This window comes from Carettochelys insculpta, chromosome 11, assembly GCF_033958435.1.
Source record: "Carettochelys insculpta isolate YL-2023 chromosome 11, ASM3395843v1, whole genome shotgun sequence".
NCBI classification, from domain to species: Eukaryota; Metazoa; Chordata; order Testudines; family Carettochelyidae; genus Carettochelys; species Carettochelys insculpta.
In genome coordinates, this window is record NC_134147.1 from 39,198,209 (window position 1) to 39,225,688 (window position 27,480).

Consider the following 27,480-nt stretch of genomic DNA (forward strand, 5'->3'; position numbering starts at 1 on the left):
TTAACACAGATCCAACTGCATAAGTGCAGTCTCCACAGATTTCTTTTTAGGGTAGAGAGGAAGCTGTGATGGATGAAGCTGTGTTAATTTAGCTGATCCTGTGTCATCTAGTACAGTGTTTCAATACTCCAAGCAACCGTGTAGGGTACAGTTGCACCAGTAGCTCTACAATGCCCTGGTACAGCCATGGTTATAAAATGTACCATACGTGGATGTGTTAAAACTGTTCTGTGAAGGTCTTGCTATTGAAGGTATGGTAATGGATGTATGGTATAACGTAGTATCATCCTGAGATGGCTTGATGATTTGTAAGCAACCTCTAAATCTTAATCTGTATCTTCACAGACAAAAAAGCAGTCCTGTAGCACCTTAAAGATTAACAATATTATTTATTAGGTGATGAACTTTTGTGGGACAGACCCACTACTTCAGATCTGATATCAATTGTTCTCCAGATCCGAAGAAGTGGGTCTGTCCCACAAAAGCTCATCACCTAATAAATAATATTGTTAGTCTTCAAGGTGCTGCAGGACTGCTTTTTTGTTTTGTGAAGAAACAGACTAACACAGTGACCTCTCAAACTTTATTATAACACTGAGAGATCCACAAGAAGTCGTGAATCCTCTAAATTCACCAGTTCAAAAAAAGCAGATTATTTCAGATGATATACACCCCCAAAAATTCAGAGCACATATTGGAGCAGAAAGGGAAATTTTCATATGAAAGAGAATTATGTATTTTATATAAAATATGGATTCAATTTAAATAGGCCAAGGTAGAAGCCAGAGATGTGTCATTATTCTAAGGGTGATTTTTTTTTAGTAAAACACATGTTGTTTGACATCACCAGAACTTCTCAATGAATAATAGCCCTGCAATTCACAATTGTCCATTACTAAATTCTATGTATTACCTGATTTTTTTTTTCATTTTTTCATTAGTATATTTTTAAATGATGATGAATTTTGCTTCCAGTTTGAAAAATAGGGAAAAATCTATGGTGTAAGACTATTTAATCACGGTGTGTCAAAATATTTCCAGTTTAATCAGTTTTCATTTCTTCAGTTAGGCCAATTTAGGCCCACACCCAAAAGAGAGCTACCGGAGAATTCATAAGCAAACTGAAGCTTTAGTTGAGAATGTACAGTAAATGAAGATAAGTGTTTTTTTCTTTTTTTTTTTTGGGAGGGGGCAGGGGGGAGCATCGTTCATGAATAAATGAGTCCAAGAAGAAAAGTGTTGCTGCTGTCCATGTCAGTGAACGTAACATTTAGAAAGCTAGTCATCGGAACGTAATCTTTCTTCAGAAGCAGTGGGGGAAATGTAGGGTTGATACAAGGAACTGATAGAGTAATACATTTACTGCAAGACACATACATTAGATACAAGTTAAGCAGAACTGACATCCTCTGGAAAGAAGCAATTAAGCTATCTTACTGTCATTATGATATGGCACAATAGTTGCCTGTCATTAGGAGAACAAGAGACAGAGGAACTGCAGAATCAATCTCCTACTTTAGGCCCAGAAGCAGGAAAGCATTTAACCATGCTTATGCCTATTTCTGTTTCAGGATAATACTGAACCATAAGCTTGAAATTAAGCACTTGCTGCAGTACTGGCCTAAACAGAGATCTTTTCTTAAATCAGAGCCTTAATGTTTTCTACTAACAAACATTGTAGGAAATTGTTAGGGTCATATAAGGTTCCAAATAATATATAGGGAAGTCAAAAATAGGCATTGGCTGTTACGCTAACAGGGATTCTCAAACTTTGTCAGTGTGAGGACCAAATCTTAATAGAAAAATCACATGAGCCCCATCTGCTCTCATGTTCAATCACCCAACATTCCTCTGGGCAGCTGCTGCAATTGCTTGTATTGAAAAGGGATGGGTGGGTATGAATATGTATTGATAGCTGTCAGTTGTTCTTTGTAAAATAAATTGATACTATCTGCTTTTACTCTTTGTTGTATTGTTCTGTCTTACTTGTTCTTTGCTCCCTTTAACATAATGCTAAGATGCACTATCCCCTTCCTCCATGGGCATTCCTCTGCTCTTGTGGCTAGCAGCTTCAGCCCAACTGATGGTTCAAAGATTCTGAAGCCAGGTCCTGTTTCCTTGCCTCAGATCTGTAAGCAACTTCTTGTACAGGTTGAGCCCTTTTTGTTTCCATCTGCTTTTGCAGGTCTCCTAGCCCCTTTTTCCCCACAAAAAAAGCTTGGATATTTGTGAAAATGAAGACAGTCTTATTAGTTCTCCTTGGTTCTGTACCAGTGGACAACAGTTTGGGAGCTGCTGGTTAAGGACAGTTTTACATACTATAGCACTTTCAAATCCTAATCTAAAAGGGTGTCCTGGAGTTCTGATTACTGAATACAAGGCCTTGTCCCCAGTACAATTGTGTGTTTGTAGCCACTTATTGGCAAACTCATCTGATCTGGTTAGAGCAAACAATTTGAATTATGTGCACAATGCAGCTTTTCTGATTCAGAGCTGGAAATAAATGTGCTCACATCTCTGCCTATAAGGCTGTCTGTTTATATGTTGCTTCAGTAGGAAAGAGAGAGAGTGCCCAGAAGCAGCTGTGATGATTCTTAGGGTATATAGGACAGTGAATCGCTTTGTTCTGCCCCTGCCTCCGGCTGGATTTGCGTGCTTGTGCTTATAACAGTGTCAGCTCCCTGACACCATCAGCCTGTTTGCCACCCAAACAATCTTCTGTGGGCTGTGCCAGCCCTTAGTTCTTGCCTTGCCAGTGAGCAGTAGGTCTCGCCTACATTCCTCTTTTTGGGAGAGTTGGATGTTGCAGAAGAGGTGTTCTCACTTCCTCAGGGACAAGATCTCGGTGGTGACAGAGGGGCTAGAATTTCTTGGGTGCCTTTGTAGGCCTATGAGGCTGAGTTCATGTGGGAATGCCATGAGGCCTTCCCTTCCCAGTATTTGATACCTCACACTGGGTGATCTTACTGATGACCTTGAGGCCCAGTGGAAACCACAAAGATTCACCATCATTCCCTTCCTGGAGAGGAACTCAAACGTCCTCAGAACCTATGCGGGAGGAAAGAAGGGAAAACAACAGACGGAAGCAATGGTCCTGGCAATCCCACCAAAAAAAGTTCCCGTTTTCTCCTGTCAGGGAGGTTGCACCAGGCTGTTCTGCTTTTACTGATGACAACAGGCAGTCTAAGGTCTGCTAAGGAGGGTGGCAGATGCATTCCATTTCCCCCAGGGGAGATCCAAAAGACATCGCAAGGCTCTCGGATATCCGACAGAGTACTGTGCCTAATAAAATACTGCATCTCATCAGGTAATGGTTTTCTGGAGGCTGCCAACGCTGTCTTGCATACACCAGCTGCTTGTGCCCCCGTGCCTCAGGGACAGAAGAGAAATATTCTAAGACAGCCAAGGGAGCAGAGTATTAATTTACATGCCCTGCCCTGAACTCTTCAGAGCTGCATGCTGCCTCAGAGGGAAGTGGACAAGATAAATCACAGTCTCTGTCTAATGAGCCTAAAGGACTAGATCACCTTGGAAGGGGAAAAAAAAATCTTCACCTCAACCATCAAATTACCAAGTGTTGCTTTCTAAATATGACTTACTACTCAAATTCATTACATTTCCAAACACCCTCCCTCAAGAGAATAGAGAACAGTTCCAGATCTTTCTGGGGAAAGAGAAGCTGATTGCCAGATCCTGCCTCCAGGCTATGGCCGATACAGCTGACACAGCCTCCTGCTCAATGGCTATCCTAACCCTCATGCACAGAGAGTCCTGGCTCCACTTGTCAGGATTCCCCAGGAATGGTAAGGCAATAGCTGTGGACTTGGAAGTAATCGGTGGGTGTCCTCCACTCTCTGGGGATATACACTCAACACTTTCCAAAAGGGAGTTCCGTAGGTCACAAATATAAAAATCCTGACTGCTACCCGAGTTCTTTAATAGTCACAGACGATACAAAAAAGGTAACACAGAGAACCAAAAGTAATACCCCACTTTCCTCCTTCCTTCCAACCATAGCATCCTGCTAAAAAGCTCTTTGGATGGTATCTTTGAGAGCAGTGACTCCATCCAGATGTGGCATCCTTCAGCTGAGAACCCAAATATAGTAAAAGCTCGGTTATCTGGCACATTGAGTTAACTGGTATGCAGATTCTGGCAGCAGAGAGCCAGTGGGAAAAGGCTCCCAACAGTCTTCTGCTACTAAAGCCTGTCTCTGGTGCTGCCTCTTACTGCCAGAGCCTTTCACTGATGCATGTAGCCACACATTGCAGTGTGGAAACAACTTGCTTTTTCACTATGATATGTAGCTACATATATACCACATGCTGCTGCCAGGTATGTACAGATTAGAGATTACCTTAGTGGACAGACAGAGACCATATATGCATGAGTCCCATTTTCTCCCCTGATCACGAATGCCTCTTTGTTGGGATGGGATGCCCATCTGGATAAGCAGATAGTACAAGAAACATGGACTTCCAGGATACACATAAAATGTGTAGAGCTGAAAATAACATGAGACGCCTGCAGACGTTTGCTTTGGGTCAGTAGAATACCACCACCAGTCATTACCTACAGCCCCGAGCTAAAACTTCTCCAACACATCATCAAGGATCTGCAGCTAGTCCTAGGTGATGATCACATGCTCTCACAGACCTTGGGAGGCAGTCCAGTCTTCACTAACAGACAGCCCAACCTGAAACACATACTCATCACTGACCACACACTCCACAGCAGACACCCTAACCCAGGAACCAGTCTCTGCAACAAATCCTATTGCCAGCTCTGTCCTCACATCTGCCCTCCCGACTCCATCATAGGTCCTAACCACATTAGCTGTAGCATCAAAGGCTCAGTGACTTGCACACATCTACTAATGTGATATATGCCAACATGTGCCCTCAATGCCCCTCTGCCATGTACATTGGACAGATTGGTTTATCTCTATGCAGCTGAATAAATGGACAAGAATGGTAACATACAAAAACTGGCGGGAGAACACTAACCTTCCTGGACACACAGTTACAGACTTAAACCTTGCCATTCTCAAGCAAACAAAGCCTTCAAAACCAGGCTGCAACGTGAAACTGCTCAGCTGGAATTCTAATGCAAATTTGACACCATTGGAATGGGTCTGAATAAGGATGGAAATGGTTCACTTATTATAAGTAATTTTCCTCTGTAGATCTTCTCACATTCTTATCCGCATTCACCCTTATTGAATTAACTCAGATATAACACTCCCATCTGTGTAACCCATAATATCTGTTTCTCTTTCTGTCTCTTCATGCATCTTATGATGGGAGTTGCAAGTCATGAAAGCTTATGCCGTAATAAAATGATTAGTCTTTAAGGTGACACCAGACTGGTTTTTGTATTAATAGTGTCTCTGTTTGAGCCCTTAGTTATTTGCTTGCTGACATGACTGTCCATGAAGGTCTACTTTCTATCACCTCAGCTAGAAGGGAGCTGAGAGCTCTTATGGGTGATCAGTGATCACTGTATACAGTTTTCTTTGTGGCTAATGTTTCTTTGAGACTGCATCAGACCCATTTAAACCAAGCAGTACATTTATCTGAAGTCACACATCAGCAATGGCAAGAGACTTAATTCTCTGGATGTTTGCTGGGATTTGGCACTGTATCTGCAGAGAACAAGACTGGTTAGGAAATTGCTTAGACTGTTTATGTCCCTGGCAGAATGGATGAAAAGAGAAATGTTTTTCTTTGCAGCAGTTTTTCCAAATGGATCTCAGGCGGTATTCTACAATGTTGAAAGTTGGCAGATATCCCTCCTCTACAAGATGTGAGAGCTCACTTTAACAGAGTCCAGGCATTCTTGGTGGTCTCTCTCTGAGATGTTCTGTTCATTGAATTTTGCAAAGCAACAACTAGGCTTGGCTCTTACCTTACGCACTGGTACAGGCATCCACAGCTGATGCATCTTTTAGCTTGTCAGCAGTCCGGTTGCCAGCGGGGCTGAGCACCATAGCCGGCACCAAGAGTTTCTACTGGAGGATGGAAAAATTAGAGGGAATGCTGCTGGTCAGTCATACACAGTGGATTATACTTAGGAACCACATATCTTAAAGAACTCTGGTTACAATGAGTAAACTCTGTTCTTCAAGTGTTGGCCCCATTCTGTATTTCAGTACCTTCCCTCCCTCCTTCCTTCCTCCTGCTTATTTCACTCATTATGCACAGTAAAGAAGGAATCTGAGGGGTGGCTTGTCCCCACTACCCTTATACCATGGTTTCCCAAACTGTGGGATGTGTGCCCCTGGGGGGGCGTGCAGAAATTCCAGGAGGCCATGAAGTGACTCAGCCCCCACCCCCTCCCCCCATCATTCCTTCCACCTGAAAAAAGAGCCAGCGTTTGCTTCCGGCTCTCAGACCTTGCCATTTTATGTGGGTGACCCAGCACAGCTGCTATAAAAAGCAGACACCTGGTGAAGACCCACATGCAAAGGTGAGTGAGTGTGGGCGGGGGAGGATGGGGTTAGATGGGGGGCTGGTGGCAGCTAGCATGGGGCTCAGGCAGCTGGCCAGCTGGGGCTGCACCAGGCACCCACCAGCGCCAAGAAGAACTATTTGTGCTTATTTTTAATTTTAAATAACATTTTATGTCAAGATTTTATGTTTATTTTAAATTATGAATTGATTTTTTTTTTTGTTAAAAAGGGCTTGGATGGTGGTAAAGAAGAGGTGGGGGGGAGCATGAGGGTGTCTCAAAAATCTAAAGGCTGAGGTATAATGCCGAAAAGTTTGGGAACCACTGTCTTATATTCTCAATGTGCAGGGGAGATTGCAGGAACATGGAGAGGAAGGTAGGCATGGTAGTCACCACTAGCAAAAATCTTCCAGTTTCAGAAACATGGAGCACATGAAATAAAGATAGGGATCACTTGTTTCAAAGAACTCCAGTTATCTTGAAGTAGGCATCTTCTGTTTTCACACACGCCAATTTCAGAAGCATATGGCACTTAACCATGTTACTTTTCTTCATTAGGGCATCTCCTTAAACTTTATAGGAAAACTGAGGCGTTATTAACAAATGCAGCATGAATTTAAACTTGCCATTCATAATTTTAAGGAATAGTTTTCTAATGAATGTTTTCAAGATGCAGGCTTAATTATTACATAATGCAATTACTTCATTGAATACACTGTTATTAGTAACTTGTGGTTATTAACTTTCCATTTGTTTAGTGGGGAGGGAGCATATTACACCACAAACCAGAGGAAGAAATGTTAACCTGGGCATCAAAAACTCCATAGAATAAGGTGGAGGCAGCTCATTGTAAATCTCGGCATGTGGTGTCAACATTTGTGTTGAAAAGCCAGATGCAGCCAGATGGAAAATTACATCTTTAACCCCTGAGGTCATAATGGCATGTCATTGCTCCGTTTGATCCCCTGCTGAGTAAGCTTATCATCCGCCCTGCTGCTGTTCTTGTTATTACTTTCATTTCCATAATAAAATTACATTTAATTTGTCTGATACGCTTCCCCCCACCCCTTTCTAAAAGTGCTTTTACAAAGCGCTATGGTGTAGATTCAAGAATAATGGCTGCCTGCTGCAAGCTGACTGCAAGACGAGTTTTGTCTCCATTGGATCTCTGATGTGAAGGGCACAGGGGGATGGAAGGAGCAGAAGAGCTGTGGGGTAACAGTTTTTTATCTGGTGAGGATGGGAGGTGGCTGCTCAGAGCAAAAATGTAAATGATGTAGGGGAAGAAGGAAGCAGGAAGCACTGATGCTGAGAGAACCTCCAGAGTGAGCATCATGAGAAGAGACTCCTGCTGCTGTGACCACAGGTGTTTTGTCAGCTGTTGAGGCCACAGGAGCACTAGTGGTTTTTCTTACCTGCTCCTGTAGCCCTGATCTACGCTATGGTTCCTCCGTCTAGTATTTTCTCTTCTTATAAGCCCCAGTGTTTCCCTTGCCAAACAATTGCTGCCAGTCCACAGAGTCTCCCATATTCTGCTCCTTCACATCCCTAGCTCCAAGAGGTTGGCAGGGAGGGGCTCACTAGTATAATGCCTAGGCTAATTTTGTGGTATGATCAGGGAAGATTCTGAGCTGGGTGAGGTGTCCAGGGAAGAACAGTGGTAGCTGGGGCAGGGAGTGTAGCAGACAGTGGATGACTGGAGGCCACGGGGAGAAAAGCCGGACAAGGAGCCAGAGGGGAGAGGCTGGAGCTGACTGGGCAAGGAGACTGGCGATAAGGGGTACAGTTGTAAGAAACTGATCTGGAAAAGGAGGCTAAGGCTGGCTGGGCAAGAAGATTGGGATGAGAATCCTGAGCAGTGAAGACTATCATGGGACAGGCGAGGAGAGTGGGTTGAGGAAAGAGGGGTGGAGAAATGACAGAAGTGGGACAAGGAACAAGTTGAAGAGATGGATTCAAACGATTAAGCCTGGGAGGAATAAGCAGAAAGGTCTATTGCCACTAGCACACGTTCTATTTCAGAGGTTGGAATGCAACCTGAGTAGGTCTACACTGGCTGCGGAAGATCAAACACTTAAGTTCGATCCTGGCACCTTACAGGGTCAATGTTAACCCCAGAACTCCTGGTGAGCTGCAAGGATTAAGGAATGTCGGCAGGAGGAGCATTCCCGTTGGCATTCCGCAGTGAGGACAGGGACCAATGTCAATGGCTACACAATCGATTTTAGGCATGCAATTGGCACACCTAAAATTGCGTGGCAGCTGTCAGCATTCCCGGTAAGTGTAGACCGAGCCCAAGGTTCTTAACATTCTTTTGCTGTCAACAAGTCTCTGAAACTCTTGATGAAGTGTCTCTTTCTTGTCTTGCTAATGCTGGTGGAAAGAGAGGTTGACAGCCTGTGACTGTCTGTTACTGTTCGCTCAGGTGGCAGAGGACTGCCTGCTGAATTTGAAGTTTACAATTCTGCTGACGGACCTTATATATTTCAGTATCATGGAGAGAGTTTTCATATGCAAGTTTCTAGTTTTAAAAACAAAGCTAAGAGAACATAAAGGCTGCAGTGTCAAAAATTAGAACATTAGGAAATGCCATAATTAAGGTTGTTCTCGTTTCATTATTTTGACTTTCATTGTGTGTGATTGTTATGCAATGGTCTTTTATTGGACAATCACATATTTTTCCTGAGGGTTCCTGCGCGTTCAGAGTGTCGAATAGAACTGCTCAAAAATGAAGCAGAGTTGTATAATGGAGGTATTTGTAGGGTCCTTGTTTCATATATTCTAGTAGTCGGAAGGTGGGTAGTGAATGAGGCAAGGAAATAGAAGAACAGTATTATGATTGAGGCAAAAAAGTAAAAATTCTGTATACTTGATTTGCATTCTAGTAGTGTCAATTGTGGTAATTTATTTCAAAATACCTATCAGCAACAGTGTCTGTAACAAAAGGGAGTAGAGCATTAAAGAAACCCTTATCACAGCCCAGTTCCTATTCCTCTACTCCTGCCCCAGATCTCAGCTTCAGGTCTGTTGAGTGCCCCTCCCAGCCAGCTGGCCTACATGTCTGTGCCCACTCTCCCTAGAGGCCAGCTGAGAGATGTAGATACGCTCCAGACAGGTGCTTTGCAATTTTCTATTTTATAACTGTCAGAATTTTATGTAAACAGCGTTGGAGCTATGTGATCCCAGGATATTAGACAGAGAAGAATCATATATTTTATTGGATTAGCTCACTGAACTTTACTTAGTCACAAACTTTAACATACTATCTGTTGCTGCTAAGTTTTGTGCTCTGTTTTGTAATGTAAATGTACTTCTATTAAGGAAGCAAGTTGAGACCAACAGATTTATTTGACTTGAGACCAATGGGCAGGTTAGAACTTAATGTTTTTGTATGTCTGTTCTCTTTGTGTGGATACATAATAAACTTAAATCCCACTTGACTTTAAATTGTTCCTGGTAAACTACTTAGACCAATGCCAAGCCCCTATATAGATATTTATTTTAACTTACCCCCACAAACACTTCCTGGTTGCATGGGATTGTTTATTTTACACAAAGACTAGTACTTGCTGATATCCAGTTAACATCCCTTCAGTGAGACAAAAATATTTACGTAGTGGCCTTCCACCTTATCAGCGCTTGCTTAAACATCATTCTTTTTTCATTAATCTTCTTTGTAAAGAATATATCCATAATATAGAACATAATAAATACGTCTGAAAAGATTTAAAGATAAAGTAACCTTTTATAAGGAATCTGAGGGCAGTAAAAAAGCTGAAGAAGCCTGTCCCAGGTATAGAAGTTTTTTTCTTTCCTTTCATCTGTTAAGTCTTTTCTTATTATGACTGAATAAAGTCAAAATTAACTGAGGTCTGTTTCCCCTTCATACTTTCAATGGAGCTGCCCATTAATATTATTAGGAACTTAGTGTTCAGAGTATTCTAGTGACATGCATTGGTATAAAAATGCAACATTAGAATGATTTAATTCAATAAAACATCATGTACAATGTATTTTGGCTCACAGAACACCAATGCGATGCTTTGAGTATGAGACTGTCCAGGATGCCCTGGGCCTACAACAGCATAAACTTCCAAACTTTAGACATATTAGCCATTAGGGAGTCCATAGGAATGTATAGTTTGCCTTAGTGGCTCAGATCCAATGTTTGTGAAGTACCAGGTCATGTTTCTGGCCGTACCCCAGAATCATGTGCTTCAGACAGTGGGGTAAGAAGCCTGCAGTGAGCATATGTGGAATAGCCTGTTTTCCACATAGATCACATTGTGATCTGTGATAGATAGAAGTTAGCGTAAACCATGAATCACAAGGCTTAATGTTTTTTTTTAAATGTTGTCAGTAATTATGATAAATTTGAATATTTTTATATCCAGGTAAATATGTAATTCCTTTTTGAATCTTGTTAAGCTCTCAGCCCTAACGACTTCCGGTGGCAATGAATTCTACAGCTCAGTTATGTTTTTGGAGGAGAGAATATTTTCTTTTGTGTGTTTTGAATTTCGTACCTTTTAATGTAATTGGAATGTTCCCCTTGCTGTCTGATGAGCAATGGAAAACAGAAGTTAACAGACCTCTCTCTTCTATCATTCTTTATTTTCTTTTATATCCCCCATCCCTGCTCCGCTTCTTTCCTGTCTAAGATAAACTGTCCTCCTAATCTTTTAAGTTACTCTTCATATATGAGTTTTTGTAGACCTTTGGTCATTCTCCTTACTCTTTCCCAAACCTCCTCTAGTTTTGCAGCATCTTTGAGATGGGGTAAGCAGTACTACACAGAGTACTGCAGGCGTTACCACGTTATTGTTTTATTTAATGGCATTATTAATGTTTCCTGTATTCTCCATTCCCTTACTAACACCGTCACAACTGCCTAGCTTTTTCTGACCCCTGCTGTGCATCAAGCATATATTTTTAATGAACTATGTAGAGTGATGCCCAGGTCCCTGCTTATGGCTCTGAGCTAAATAACTACTCCTTTTCTTTGTTTCTCATGTATTCAGTGGCATGGAACTCGGTATATTCCCTCTAAATAAACAAGATTGTGCAAACTCTATCAATTTCTGCTTCTTGCTGGAACAGCCTAAGCATCCCACACTTTGACTAGCTGCTGAGCTTGAAAAAGGAAGCAGTATCCTACAGGTGGTAAAAAACCGACAGGGAATGTGATGGATATATGTGCTTTTGGTGCTCCCTGCAGGTGGGATCCCAGCCTGTCTCATTCCATTCCCATTTTGCTACTAGGAGAAGGCTCCTCCCTAGCATGATGCTTTGGGAATTAAATCTTTGTGGGGTTTCAGGGTTCTGGCTGAGATGGCCTCCCTGAGTGAACCAGTCCTATATGTTCAGACCCAAAAGGAGAATTTTGGCTGTTCATTTATGTGAATAGGTAGCTTTCAGTATAGCACTGGACCAGTTTGGCTTTATGTTCTTTTGGTTGAAAAGGAAGCCTATCTAATATATCTGAAACCCAGGGCTTTTTCTTGACTTGTACTTTCCATAAAGTTTCTCTTCAATGTGAGGCCCCAGTTGGCCTAAGGAGCATTATAGGTAAAACTAACTTGGGAGAAAATGACAGATTTAATATTGGACATTAGGCAATCATCTTCTTTCTTGTAGTATCCTGATTGACAGTTTGTGATGGTGTCTGTGTGTTTACGCCATTTGTAGTCATGTTGAACACCTGAGGTGGTATGCGGCTGAGTGAATCCTACATTTGTGCAGAAGAGGTGTTGCTAGCAACTGAGGTACTCAGTGTATTGATGACTGTGTCAGAAACACAATCTGAGTGATGGCAGAAGTAGGCTTGGTGTTAAAGGAAGGCTTTTGAGCAGCATTTTCCTTTTCATTCTCTGATTAGGATCGAACCCCAGTCCTTGTTAGAACATAATTACCTTGTCTGGAGCCAGCAGGGAGTTGCTGATTCATGTAAAGGGTGTGAAGTTTCTTAAGTAAACAGAGGATTAATTACATCCCAGCATGTCACTGAAGTGATGAGATTGATTGATTGTATCTCTCAGCTCTTCTACCTTTCCTGACACTAGGCTTTGTGAATTACTGTTTTCAACTACAGATAGTGGTAGAAATTGAGAGCATACTTGGAACCAGTGAGCCTAACCTTATAGTCTCAGAGGGGTAGCCGTTTAGTCTGAAGCTTCACAAAAACAGTCCTAAAGACTCTTTAAGGTGATACAGGGCTATTTGTTTTTTTATAAAAGCTTTAGTCTATCATCTGTTATTGGGTAGAAGGAAGTTTATGACCTGTATTCCCTAAGCTGCTTGGTTTTAGTTGGTTCCAAGTATCTACTCCTAATTATTTCAGTGGTCAGTGCCATTAAGCATCCACATAATATCAGTAATCGGGATATAAAACTGTGCAGTAAAAATTGCTCCCTGAAATATGCACTTGAAAATAAGAGGAATGTTGGCAGTTTGGCCAGACAAATTGGCTACGTCTTCCAACAAAACTTCTGTTGACAGATAGTGTGTACACATAAAAGCGGATCGATTTTCTGATCTGTTCTGTTGACAAAAGGACACCAGGGCGTGTCTACACAACTTTTTTTATTGATAGTTTCTGTCAACAAAATGCATTTTGTATGTAGACCCTCCACAAGTTATGTCTACAAAACTCTCTAGTGTAGACATTACCCTTGTGTCTGTATTATATATTTGCCTGAATAGAAACCAACACTTAGACTAACTAACTAAATAATAAAGTATTATGTCTTTTCAAACCTCTTTTTGTTTATTTGTGAACAATATTAATACAGTTTCACACATCCTATCCACTTTTAAATGAACTTTCACAGGGAAATGATGAAAGACAGCAAATACATGGAATTACCCGGGGGTGACCACCTTTCAGAGGTCTGATGCAGAGTGATGGTTCTAGCAGCCCTCAGCCTCAACAGAAACCTGCACAACACTTTCAAAAGTCAAGCCTGCAAGCTCAAATTGATTGTTCTTGCAAGACGCTAAAATCCAGGGACTGAAACAGATACTTTGCATTTATGGCCTATTAAGACAATCTGTTACCCATTAACCCCCTCATATGTCCTATGACTGCAGAGATGCTAGCAGGCCACTGTATCTTGAATGGTCCCTTACAATATCGGCTAACTATTTAAACTCTTTAGGCTAAACAGTCTGCTCCACTATGCATTTTTCTGGGATGCTGGGAGTACCTTTCCCATATCTGAAGAAGAGCTCTATGAGGCATGCAACCTTGTCTCTCTCACGCGAATAGAAGACATTACCTTGTCCATCTTCTTTCTCGAAGACTTTCTCTACACTACAGCATACAGTTGATTTTAAGGCACTTAGCTCAATTTTACAATGTGACTGTCTTCGCTGCAAATGTCGCTGGGTCAATTCTAATGGATGCTAAGGTCAACTTTCTCACGCCAGCCCTCCCCAGTGGAGTAGTGCCAAGTTTGAATTTAAAAGGTCAAATTAATGCTAGTGTGGAAACAGCGTTACTTCAAATTTATTTGATTGTTCTCCAGAGGTGCCCCACATGTCCGTTCTTGCTGCTTTCACCTCTGCTGCTCTCCAGGTGCACAGGAAGTAGGTAACAGGAAGCCCAGGAATTTAAATTCATTTTCTTTCTGACCAGCATGGCGAGCACACCTCAGAAGTGATTGCCTCTAGCTATCATGAGTTCTCAGGGTCACAAAAGAGCCCCAGCATGGTGCCATCAGGAGAGCTAGGTTCTCATTTCCGTGTGGGGTGATGAATCTGTGCTGAGCAAACTGCGAGCCAGCAAAAGAAATGTGGACATTTATGGGAAGATTTCCCAGGCGTGATGGAGAAAGGGTACACCAGGGATGCTCAGCAATGCTGGGTTGAAATCGAGGATCTTAGGCAGAATTATCAGAAGGTGAAAGAAGCCAATGGGCAATCTGGGACATCTCCCAAAACATGCTGCTATTACAAGCAGCTTGATGTGATTCTTGTGACAGACCCAACCACAGTCGTCAAGAATTGCATGGACTCCTCAGGAGACAATGCTCAGCTCTACAGTGAGAGCAGCCAGGGTGATGGAGAGACAGAGGCCGATGAGGAGGAGGATGCAGCCAGTCAAGAAATTCAGCAGCCATCTGAAGAAACTGATCCTGCTAGCCTTAGCAAAGCTGGATGCTCCAGAGTCCTGCAATGCTAGAGAGGGCTCTTCTGGTGAATATTTTTTTAAACTTATGCAAGTGGGTTATAGATGAGGCAGGATGGATCTATTCCCTGGAGCAGCTTGTTAATATTTCTGGGGATGGAGGGCTTTTTTTTTTTTTTGAGATCTCTATAAAGGCCTCAGCCAGGCCCTCTCTTATTTTTTGCACAAGGTCTTTGGGAAGGCCTGGTTTATTCCAGCTTCCACAATAGCACACCATACCATGCCAAGCCACCAATAAGTAATCTGGCATCATGGCACCACAGAGCATTCTTTTAATTTTCCAGCCCTGTGCCCATAGACTATGAACCTATTTTCTTTTTCACCTTGTTATTCTTAGGAGGCTGATGTCTCTTTTCGCAACCTAGAAGCAGCACGGGAAATTTTTTTTAAGTTTGTCCTTTAACATGATCACACTGCTCCCTGGCCATTTAAATTTCCTAGGACTACTCTGCTGCACCACGTGCCTGGTAGGCTCTCTGTCTCTCGACTCTGCGTGTTGGCATGCTCTCCTGGATCACTCCCCTTCCACCATGCTGCTGTCGGGTTCCCCGGGTCTCCCCTGCAACCACGCAGCTGTGAAAGATTACGAGACGCTGCCAAGAGAGCTTTTTTTCCTGCTCCCTCCCCCCATGCAGCCAGCAGGATTGAACCCTCTCCCACACCACGTGGCTGCCAGGCTATGCAGACCCTGCTTCCAGACACTGGCATGTCCAGCGTGGGCTGTCTCTACTTTTAATGGTCTTTTCCTTGCTCTGGATTAAGGAGGAGACTCCAAGACTTTTTTTTGTTCAGGCTTTGCAATCCACAGGAGTGCCCCCTCCCCCCCCAGCTCACCATGCAGATAGTGGGCTTGACCTTTACCACCTTGCCCCCACCCCACAGCTGCAGGGCTGTGTGGACCCAGCTGTCAGACACTGATGTGTCCAGCATGGGCTTTCCCTGCTTTAAATGTTTTTTTTCCCTGCCCAGGAAATTCCGAGAAAGCGTCTTTCTGTGCTTTACATTTTACAGGGCTTCGTTTCAACACCCCCCCCCCGCCCGCCTCCCCTATTAGCCACCAGGATCTTATAATGTCCACAATGAAATGGCCTGGAGAAGTTCTAGCTTCTGTTCTGCAGAGTTTGATTCGTTGTCCTCCTTACAAAATCAAAAGCAGCCTTGGAAAACAAAATTGCAATGATTGTCAAACAGACGCCCATTTAGTTTATGGATCAGTTTGTTGCATCACATTTAAAAATTGTGTCTTTAATTTTGACCTTGACTGTCTTCAGCAGGCAGCATTTTTGGGGCTGAGAAGATCAGTGTGGTGTGCAGGGGGAAACAAAACAGGATCTCACCCTGCAGCAGCTGCAAGAGGCCCAGAAAGAGCAAACCCAAGCTGCTGCTGATAGAAGGTGGACCCAGCAGTGGTGTCAAAGCATGATCCAGTACAGGAACCAGGACTCGGCAAAGCTCTTGACAGCTGTCAAGGAGTAGGCCAACATCCTCTGGTCCACACTGGAACAGCAGAGGAACATCCACCACAGAACTCACAGTTATGTGGCCTCCTCACCCTGTTGCTTGACCTCTCCTTGATATTACCTGACCTCCCCTTGTCAGGGGCCCCAAATGCGTGGGGGGTGGGGAGGACAGTCTCACAGTTTGCCCCCAGGACCTCTTCGCACTACAAAAGCTCACCTTCCCACATACATGACAGCAGGATTCCCTTTCTTTTTCCCACCCCTTGCCCCTAACCCCCCACAAATTAAAAAGATTCTGTTGCGAAAATCACAGTGTCATTTATTGGTTGACATGGAGTGGGGTGTGGTTGGAGCTGCTTTCACAAAGGTCAAGTACACATCATTATGGGGGTTTTAGGTGATTTCACAGTAGTCAAATGAAACAGATTTATGTGGCTTTTCATTCATAAAGCTATTTTTCAAAGCCTCCCTGAACTTTTCGTTGTGTCTGTGTGCAGATTGCTGATTGCCCTTGTGTCCAGCTATTCATAATCACTGCCTCTGCCACCCAGGCTGGCAAGAAATTTTGCCCCTTTGATTCACAAATGTTATGGGGAATACAGCATCTGAAACCACAGCAGGGATGTTGGCTTCACAAAGGTCCAAACAGGTCAAAAGGCACTTGAATCTGGCTTTTAAATGGCCAAAGGTGCATTCTGCACTTGTTCAGCCTGTAATTGAAGTGCTCCTTACTGCTGTTCAGGGTGCCTGTGTATGGCTTCATGAGCCAAAGGAGCAGAGGGTAATCAGTTTCACGCAGTACCTCTATGGGCATCTCCACTCGCTAATCTTGATTTTTTGGTCTGGGGAGGAAGTCCCAATTTGGGGCTTTCTGTACAGATCTGAATTTCTAAAAAGGTGCATGTCACGCATCTTTCCCAACCATCACATGCAGATGTTGGTGAAATGATCTTTGTGATCCACCAACGCCATGCAGAAGTACCCCTTGCAGTTTATATATTCTGAGTCCAGGTGGTCTGGGGGCCAGGATGGGAATGTGCATTCCATCTGTCTCCCTACTGCAATTAGGAAGCCCCATGGCAACAAAGCTGACCACTATGTCCTGCACATTTCCCAGAGTCATGGTCTTTTGCAGCAGACAGGAATGGATTGGATTGGCTACCTGGATCACCACAGCCCCCACTGTAGATGTGCCCACCCCAAATTGATTTCCAACTGATCAGTAGCTGTTGGGCATTGCAAACTTCCACAGAACAATTGGCACTTGACTTGAACTGTCAAAGCTCATTTTGGTATCACAGTGCTTTAGGGTGGGGAACAGTAAATCACAAAGTTCCATGGAAGTGGCTTTACACATGAGGAAGTTCTGCAGCCCCTGCTGGTTGTCTCAGCCCTCCAAAAAGATGAGGTCTCCCCAGTGTGTGCTGGTTTCACCTCTCCAGAGCCAGAACTCCACTGCAAGCAATGCATCCAGGGCAGCCAACAGCTGTGTATTCCTGGTCTCCAATCCTTCAGTGTCATCCAAATCAAGGGCACATCCACCTCATCTTCCCACTGGCTTTTTCTAGTAAAATACCACATAACACTTTGGGAAGAGGTCATAACATACTGTGCAATGGCTCTAAGCTGTTCAGGATACATGCTGGTGTGAGCTGAGGCAGGCTTTGGAAAAATGGCACTAAAAATGGCGAAAAATTCTTTAGGCTGTCTGTTTTCCAATGGCAGGGGAGGAAGGCATTACAGTGTGGGATACGACATCAGACACCCACAAGCACTTGCAGTGCATTTTTTCCCATAATGCCCTGGGGGGAAAAACCCAGAATGCAACAGGGCTGTAAGCACTGTGGGATAGGTACCCACAATGCACTGCTCACCCATTTGAACCTAGGTAAGGCTATGGAGACACACTGTTGACTTTCTGGACATGTGGACACACCTTCAATATCATAAAATCTAGTGGTAAAAAGTCGACTTGAGTAAATTTGACTTTAGTTCACAGTGTAGGCGTAGCCTAACTTTGTTAATCTCTCCTTTTCCCACTTCTGAGATGTTCTCTGAGCCCTAATGCTGTCTAGGGTGACCAGGCATCTTCATATCGTCAGGTCAATCCTATTATTAGGGGCTTTGTTTTATACAGGCAATTATCTTTTTTTTTCCCCGGTGGGTGGGTCTCAATTTTTCACACTTGCTGTCTGGTCACCCTCGTACTGCCCAATGCCCATTTCTTGTTATCTGGCTTTGCTTTTCCACTCACGAAGTCATGTATCTTTTCATCATTTTTATGGCACAGGTGACCTGGATGCAGCTTACACAAGCACAGCTTTCCCAAAATAGTTCAACATAAGTATAAGCACTTGCAGTATGGGCCAAGGTGTCATAAAACATCATGCTTTCTAAGTCTGTGAAGTATAGTGCTGTGTCTTTTATGTGACTGTTCAAAGATTTCTAAACAAGCGTATTTTAGAAGTTATCTTCATGGAACTATTCATCAGTCTATCAACCTTAAAAACTTAATTCAGTAGGGTCTCAACATTCACGAGGGTTCCATGTTGAGAACCCTCACGAATGCTGAATTTCATGAATACTGTATGGCAGCTGGGGAGGGGTGGGGGAAGTGGTGGCTGCTGACGCTCCCTGCCCGGGGTCCTGAGAAAGCAGTGGCTGGTTTATGTCACAGACAGAATTAAAGGGGTCTTTGTTTCTTACCAAGAACTCTCCAAAGTGGGTTTCTGGTTGTATCTTCTCCTGCTATGAAGTCACATTTATAAGATTAGGGACTCTGTCCTGGCAGTGACTCTAAATGCTGTGGTATGTAACCTCCTGAACGTGCTCTCCTAGTGCCGTAGCTAAGAGGGTGAACACACTAATTAGATATGTGAGCAGGGATATGTCAGGTAAGGCTAAAGGTGGTTTTACCTCCATGGCTTTACTGAAACCATTATTGGGATATTGTTCTCATCTTGGTGTCTACCATTCAAAAAGGATGTTAAAAAATTGAAAAAGATTCAGGAAGAAGGAATGAGTTGAGGTCTGGAAAATGCATGAACTGCAAATGTTCAGTAGTTTATGGAAGAGCACATTAGAAGTGACCTGGCCATGTTCTACCAGTATTTACTTGGAAAAAGGTTTCAGATTGTAGAAGGCTCTTTAATTTAGCAAGAAAAGGCATAACAAGATCCAGTGGCTAAAAACTGAACATAGACAAGATAAGGTACATGTTTTTTAATAGTGAAGTTAATTAACTATTGGAGTCGTCTGTCTAGGGACATGGTAAATTCTCCATCATCTGCAGTTTCTAAATCAAGACTGAATATCTTTCTAAATAATATACTGTAGTTGAAAAAGACGTTATAGGCTTCATGTAGAAATTACTGAGGCAAAGTCTTTTAGTCTGTGTTAATCAAAAGGTCAGATGAGGTAATAATTTGTGCCTGGGTCCCTTCTGGCCTTAAAAACCTGTGCAAGTGTTAACACTTTTGCCTGATGAAAACACAGAGGCAGAGGAGAAGTGCTGTGCCAGAGATCCCACTGAAAGCAAGTACCTGAACTGGGAATAGAAACTTGTCTTTTGACTCAGATTGCTGTATCGTAACCTCTAGGTCAATGCTTTGTAATCTTTTTGAGACCACAGAACACCAAACAGTAAAATTTTTTATGTGGAACACCTATAAAAATGTACTTAAAACAAAAATTGTTGGGCCAAAAAATACCACCCCAAAGAAAAACGTATACAGCAAAAAGCAAAATGAAGTAATTTAATCAGGTATCATAGCAATGAAGAAGTGACATTATATCTGCTTTTAATAACAGAAAATATATTCCATCAGTGTATGATATCAAAAAAGTGTCAGACTCTCACAGCACACCTGCGAGTTGTTCATGGAACACCAGTGTACCGCGGAACATAGCTTAAGAAACACTGCTCTGGATAACGGGTCTTTGATTAAAAACCGCAACTAGCATGCTGTGTGCATGCCCATAAGCTTTAGTCTCACCTGTCATTGTTGCAGTGGTTTTCCGATGTTTTCCTTTTGTAAGTGTAAGGTGGTAATACCCTACCTTTACGTGTAGATTATATCCTCTTCAAGACCCATACCTGTCATAGTAGGTACCTCTAGGGTTCTTTGTAAAGAGCCATGTAGTATAAAATACTGACTAGCGTTTAGGCTTCAAGTAACAACCTATTTGCCCTGCAGGCTTGTAAAAGCAACAAATAATTTGATATAATACCAGAAACTCCCCTTTATACATGTTATAGCAAACCCTGTAAAATATCGCTTTTTAATAAGGGACTTAATCTCTCTTCCCAGCTGCTGGCTGCGGTTTCCTTTGATGTTTTTCTCTTCTCATCTCTGTTGTTCTTTCTTTACTCTGTCACTTTTCTGTAGCTCGTATTCCTCCAGGCAGTGTCTGAATGCACCTTGCCATCAGTAATGGGGAGCAGAAGAAAGCCAATTTCTCTCCCCTCAGGGGTGGGTTTTGATTTTCCAAAGTTGTGAGGAGGCAGTTTCTGTCTGCCTTCAGAGGGCTCTGCTATTTGTGTTGTGTCTCTTTAGTCAGCACATCTCTCCTGACTCTCCTGATTTGACTACAGGAACGATGAGTCTGTGTACTTGTTGCCTTTTTAAGCAGGTGGAGTGTGCAGCTCTGATCAAAGGGGGAAAGCTGTTCTCCAGCCACATAACATCTTCCTTTTCTGTTTTCAGCTATGTCAGTAGTTGGCATGTTCTCCTCCCTTGGCTGTGATACCGCCATAAAGCACAAGTGTGAACACAGATGGAGTAAGAGGAGGGAAAGGGTGAAAGCTCTCTGTTAACAAAAACGCATTGAGATGATAAGTTACAGTTTGTGGCCTAACATGCCTGTTAGTCTGGGGACCCTTCCCTGGGGATTCACTCAACAATTATTGTTCTAGTTCATCTGCATGGAGCGTGGGCTAGCAGCTCTAGGTGTAAACATGAGATGGCCAGCAAATTCCCCTGGTATGGGAGGCCAGCGAGGGAAAAGATATTTTAGATGCAAAAGAGTATGGTAATTATTCATTAATTGTAGCACCTAGGCACCCTAATCATGGACAAGGGGTCCGTTATCCTATGTGCTAGACAAACACAGAGCAAAAAGATGATATATATGTGCTGTTTAGGCTGTTATGAGATGGAAATGGATATAGTTCTCCCCTCTGCCAGGGATTGGTCAGTTTTGGCAAATTTCCATTTTAAATGTGCCTAATACTGAATAATCCATGGTAACAGGTTGTGAAGCGTGAAAGCTTTTTTCATTTGTCAGGATTAGGAGCAGTCAGGCAGAACTATTATTTTATAACTTCACTAGCATTTTTCGGGGACTAAAGCATCTTTGTCTGCCTTTGGTCTTCTGGTACAGCACCAGGAGTGCTATGCACTAGAATGGGGGTTCTCAAACTTACTGAACTGCAACCCCCACAAAAACTGGGAACCAAAGCCTATATCAAGGTGGCTGAATAGATGTAGAAGGGTTTGTGAGTTGCTGTCTGCAGTACTCACACTTTACACTTTATTTCTTATGGGGAAACCCAAGCAATGAAACTAAGATGTTACTTCTTAAAGCTTTATCCTTAAATAACATGCATTGGCAAAAGCTGAGTCTTTAAAGTCGGTGTGAAAGGGAGCACCATAGCATTGAGGGAGATGTCATTTGAGACAACCAAACTCTTTAACAAGAGTTAAGGCTGTTGAATGGAAGCAGGGATACTGCATTTCAGATGATGTGTTTACAACATGTGGTATGCCCTGTGTGTACACTGGCTGGATTGCAGTAAGTACACTTCCTTTTCTCTGCCTTCCTTGCTATCGCCCTCTGAATTTCAGAACCCGTTTATGCTCACTTGGCAGCTAAACTTTCAGAGTGAAAGCCAGGCCTTGTGCTTCTCAGGCTCAGGGGATTCTTCCACTTTAGTCAAAGTTTCATAATACAGTAAACTCTCGATTTGACAGACCCTGATTTAACAAATTTAGAAAATAATGGATGCTGTCCACCAGCCCTCCCTCCCCCAAATAAATGCTGGTGACTCGCTAGAGCTGCCACTGCCCTGGAATCACAAGGACTGGAGCAGCTGCCACAGTGGCTAGGGCCACCGCTGCTGGAGCCACCAACGGCTGGAGGAGCCACAGTGCTGAGTGTGCCGAGAGCCACGGGAGGTGGAAGGAGCCAGTCCAGCATGAACTCCCAGTACCTGGGAGAGGGAGAGGGAGCTGTGTGGGGAAGAACAGGGCAGGAGGGGGGAAGGGAAGAGGAGGGACGGAGGACAGGAGTGAGTGATGGGCTGGGAAGGTCAGTGTCCGTCATACATAATAACTGCTTGGATTTCACAGACTCTTGGCATTAATGGACACCACTTCCCCCCATTAGCCAATGAAATCGAGGGCTTATTGTAATAGGAGCAGGTTCCATTTCTATTTTCTAACCCCTTGCTTTGAAAAGGAATCTCCTTCCGTCTAAACAGTTTAAAATTAGGCAGCACAGTCTCCATTTATAGGGGAGGGATTTTATTCTCTAGAGCTGCGTCTACACGTGCACGCTACTTCGAAGTAGCGGCAGTAACTTCGAAATAGCACCCGTCACGTCTACACGTGTTGGGCGCTATTTCGAAGTTGAAATCGACGTTAGGCGGCGAGACGTCGAAGTCGCTAACCCCATGAGGGGATGGGAATAGCGCCCTACTTCGACGTTCAACATCGAAGTAGGGACGTGTAGACGATCCGCATCCCGCAACATCGAAATAGCGGGGTCCTCCATGGCGGCCATCAGCTGGGGGGTTGAGAGATACTCTCTCTCCAGCCCTTGCGGGGCTCTGTGGTCACCGTGGGCAGCAGCCCTTAGCCCAGGGCTTCTGGCTGCTGCTGCTGCAGCTGGGGGTCCGTGCTGCATATACAGGGTCTGCAACTAGTTGTTGGCTCTGTGTATCTTGCACTGTTTAATGAAAGTGTGTCTGGGAGGGGCCCTTTAAGGGAGCGACTTGCTGTTGAGTCCGCCCCGTGACCCTGTCTGCAGCTGTGCCTGGCTCCCTTATTTCGATGTGTGCTACTTTGGCGTGTAGACGTTCCCTCGCTGTGCCTATTTCGATGTTGGGCTGAGCAACGTCGAAGTTGAACATCGACGTTGCCGGCCCTGGAGGACGTGTAGACGTTATTCATCGAAATAGCCTATTTCGATGTTGCTACTTCGAAATTAGCTATTTCGATGTAGCGTGCACGTGTAGATGTAGCCCTAGGTGTCTTCCTGACCATGATGCTCCAGTTCTTATCGCATTTCTCTTTTGAACTTCATAGTTTTATAGCAGAAGAATAGAGTTAAAACCTACTCCATAAGGGCTGTTCTCAAGGAAACAGTTAAAAAACACAAGCCCCATTCATAGGAGAAGAGGGGAAGGATGAAAGTTTACCAGCCCCTGCCTCCTGCAGTCACAGGAAATTTATATTGGCCAGACCTGTGTTATTGTAATAGCTGATACTGCCAGAGGAAGCTCAAAACTCCAATTACTGAGAATGAATTATTGCTTGCTCATAAAGGTTGTGATTGGTTTAACCTTGGTTCATATGAACAAATATTGCAGTATTTATGTCATGTTTACACTGTTCTGTCTTCGGCTGCAGATAGTATAGTAAGTAGCCTAAACTTTGGTTCAGTTTTCATTTCAGCTATGATTTTATGCTAAAAAAGCAACCTTCTCTCTTGAGCTCCCTGATCATATTTATAAGAGGTTTGGTTTGAGGTTCTTTTTAATGACCACCAAAAATATTCGTTATTTCTGGCTTATTTTGCAAAATGTGTAATGAAACAAGTATGTAAAACATTAAAACATGTAATGTTTGTATTTATAGTATTGGCCTTTAGCCATATCACACTATTCTGTCAGATCTTACTAGCTAAGTAGACTCAGGAGGTTTGAATTTGTCTCTCAGGGGGAACGGATTTAGTAAGAGCCACTGGAAACAGTGTTGGTGATTCTGTAGATGGTACCCTCTGCTCTTTGTCAGTATCTGTTTGGTGTTCTACAGCATGTTGAGCTGTGGGGCTTGCCATGTTTCGGACAGAACATGAAACAGATCCTGACACCCCCATGTTCCTTAAAGAACAACTGTTATTCTTTGTAAGCTGTGGCAATAAACGTTGAGTCTTTGGCACATTTCAGCTCAGTAATTACATTCTGCCTACTTCAAAGTTTCAGTTCTAGTTTCATTTGGCTGTTTTGGGGGGTTTGGGCCTCTGTGTGTGTGTGTGTGTGTGTGTGTGTGTGTGTGTGTGTGTGTGTGTGTGTGTGTGTGTGTGTGTGTACACTGTTGTGCTCTGTTAAATAGTAGATGTGTTTCACACTAGAGGTGGCTGTCTTCCCAAGTATGGATAAAATGAAAACTATGTGCAGTCAGTGCTGGTGTATTAGTTTATTTTGTAGAATATTTTGTGATGAAAAGACCTGTGTAAATATAAGATCATACCATGATCACAAGATTGATTATACACAGTATAGTCATAAAAAGTTGTTGATTCATATTGTCTACAAATATGTCCAATAGAGAAATACAAAAACCACATTAGACAGTTTGTATTTCAGAGCAAACAAGATAATATACAGCATTTTTAGATCCAAATAAGCAATAGAGGGCAAATTTGTTCACTCAATGCTATGCTTACTCTTTTTAAACCACTGAGTTAGAGTGCTAGTGACTGAGTAATTTAGAACTTGAAGGACTAATTGTAACCTTGAAATTGTAAAGAGCAGCATGGAAATCTGACATGTAATGTTATACACATATGCCAAAAATATAGAAAGTGAGTCAAAGATTTTTATCTCCAGCCACAATGTAAAGTTTATTTTTTGTAACCCAGTGTTTTTCAAGCATAAGTTCAGCAAATGGATGGTGCCTGTAAGTTGGTGTGTTTCTTTTTAAATGTTCATTTGTAAGGATTTATTAAATGCCCTGCAATTTCCATTATGCTTTTCTGTGCATATTAATGAAGGGACTACTTTAGCATTCTTCACCATCATCATTTTATCATTTCATTTTAATAGTACCTGATCAAGCCTGCTCTTTTTACTATCTTTTTAATTCTATATTTTATTGAACTCTAACTGAGCTCTTTCACAGTCTTTTAATTCTGTATCTCGGTAATTAATTTATGGTTGATTTTTCTTTCTAGCAGCTTAGAACGGTTTTTCCACATTTGGAGGAACTTTTATTTTTCAGTAAACTGTAGAATACCTTTAATCTGTCACCTGCTTGTAAAGGGCATTGTGATTTGAGGAGTACTTTCTAGATGTCAAAATATACCATTGTAGTGTCTTGACCTGTGTGTGGCTGGGGGTGGAGTGGTCAGCTTTTTCATTATCCTCTTCAAGAGATATTCCCAAAAGAACAGTATATTTTCCAGTCCCAGTTTTTGGCTGATGAAGCACCCATGTTGTACTTAATGGAGGGTATCAGCTACATGTCTCACTGACAATTTCTTTTCCTTTCAAGCACCTTTGGCTATTTTGCCATCCGTTTTATTTGGGGATCAAATTCTCTTTGGTTCTTTTCTCCCATTATCATATGCTCAACTGAAACTTTGTCAGAGCTTTCTGTTTCAAGGAAGCCCAGCTATGAGATGTCCTGTTATCTGAAAATTAATTTTCATCAGATTTTCTGTGCAAAGTTCATGTTAACATTGTCTCACTTTCCCTAAGCATATACAGTATATCCTAGGGGTCAGCAACCAAAATAGCAAGAAGAGCCATTTTTTTCGAATTTGGTAAAAACTCAGTTCAAGAGCCACAGTGCATGTGAATATGAGATGGTTGTTAACAAATAACATCAAACTGTAGTTTTTGTGTCCCCTATTTTAAGAACAGCGCACACACAATGATTTTTAATGTGATACATGTTTACTGCAGGACGTTCACAAACTTTTCACATATTCTGTTTCCTTATACTTTACATGTGTATGTTCTACCACTGTCTTCCTGACTTTCACTCCCTTTAATTATGGCAGTTTTACTCCCCATTTAATTTCAGTTTTCTTTCTTAAAATGCATGTTGCCTTTCACAGCAGGAGTGCCTCAGGCTTCCTTTTCCTCTTCAAAATCAAGACTTTATTAGCGACACAATCAAAACATAGATACAGTATCCTATTCCACAGTGTACTGCGCATATTAAAGTGAGAGTTACCCAGTGTTTCAAGATCACATCGTACGCTGTTTAGATACGAGTTGGGCTCATTGTTGGGCTTTTAGATATTAGCTGTGTATCGAAAATAATCAGTTTTTTTTTTTGTTTTTTTTTTTTACTTTGCAGTTATAGCATCAGGAGCCACAAAGAAGTCCTTAAAGAGCAACTTGTGGCTCTGGAGTCGCAGGTTGCAGATCCCTGGTATAATCCTAGTCTGGTTTGGGCTGGAAAACAATGGCACACTGGCTCCTGAGGGAACCAGGTTGCCAAGGGCAGGAAATAGTACCACAAAGGGAGTGACCCTTTGCAGTCGCCCAGTGATCTGTATAACTTCTATTCGCCATTGACGATTCATGCAGAAACATACATAATCTTACGGCTGTCTCTCCTCGTTGGGTGGCTAAGCAAAATAACTTAAGTGTGCAGGCTGATTTGTCATTTTGTCATCTTTTTCCAAACACTACATTCACATACTCTTATCTCACCTTCCTTGTGTCACAGGGACAACATGTCACTCAAAACGTGACTGGAACCACCCTGATTTGGGATAATCTTGGTATTTGAGTATGGCAGTGTGCTGGGCAAACCATATTAAGACTGGAGGAGGCTTAAGATGTATGATGCATCTAGTAAAGAATAATGGGCAGTGGTGAGCAATGCAGCGGGGTATGATTCAAAACTGATGCTGGGTGGGTACTCACCTGACGAACTCACTAATTTGCCATCAGCTCTGGTCTAGCTATGTATCAGATCATGTATGGTGTGTTTACTGCCATGGTGCTGAAAATTTTAAATTGTGACAGGCCTTTCCAAGAGCAGCAATTACTCTTCATCCCTTTTGTCATTAAAGCTCATTAACTTGTACAATAATTGTGTAACACTTGGGCAATTGGAAATGCCTTGCAATCCAGCATACACAGAGACTCTAGCTTGATAGTGCAGCTACTTCATTCTAAGGTGGATCTCAAGTGTCCACATCTCCTGTAGAGCAGAGATAAGTTCAAATAACCGCCCTTAGTAAATCAGTCATCTGTACTGATTGACACAGTATGACGTCATTTTGTATTTGAATGCACATCAAGGTACTGCAGTACTGCCTTGGAGCATGGCTGCTTAGCAATGTGAGAAACTCATTTTCTTACATGATAGAATCCCGGGAAATTATGTGAAGAGGTCTCTACCCAGGGGCAATCTTCCA

The 27,480-nt window shown here is 42.7% G+C and overlaps 1 protein-coding gene across 2 annotated transcripts in view; it reads left to right on the forward strand.

Moving 5' to 3' along the window:
* The window catches only part of SHQ1 (SHQ1, H/ACA ribonucleoprotein assembly factor), a 98,043-nt gene that overhangs the window by 56,946 nt on the left and 13,617 nt on the right, over positions 1-27,480 (forward strand). The gene's annotated exons all lie outside the window — the stretch shown is intronic.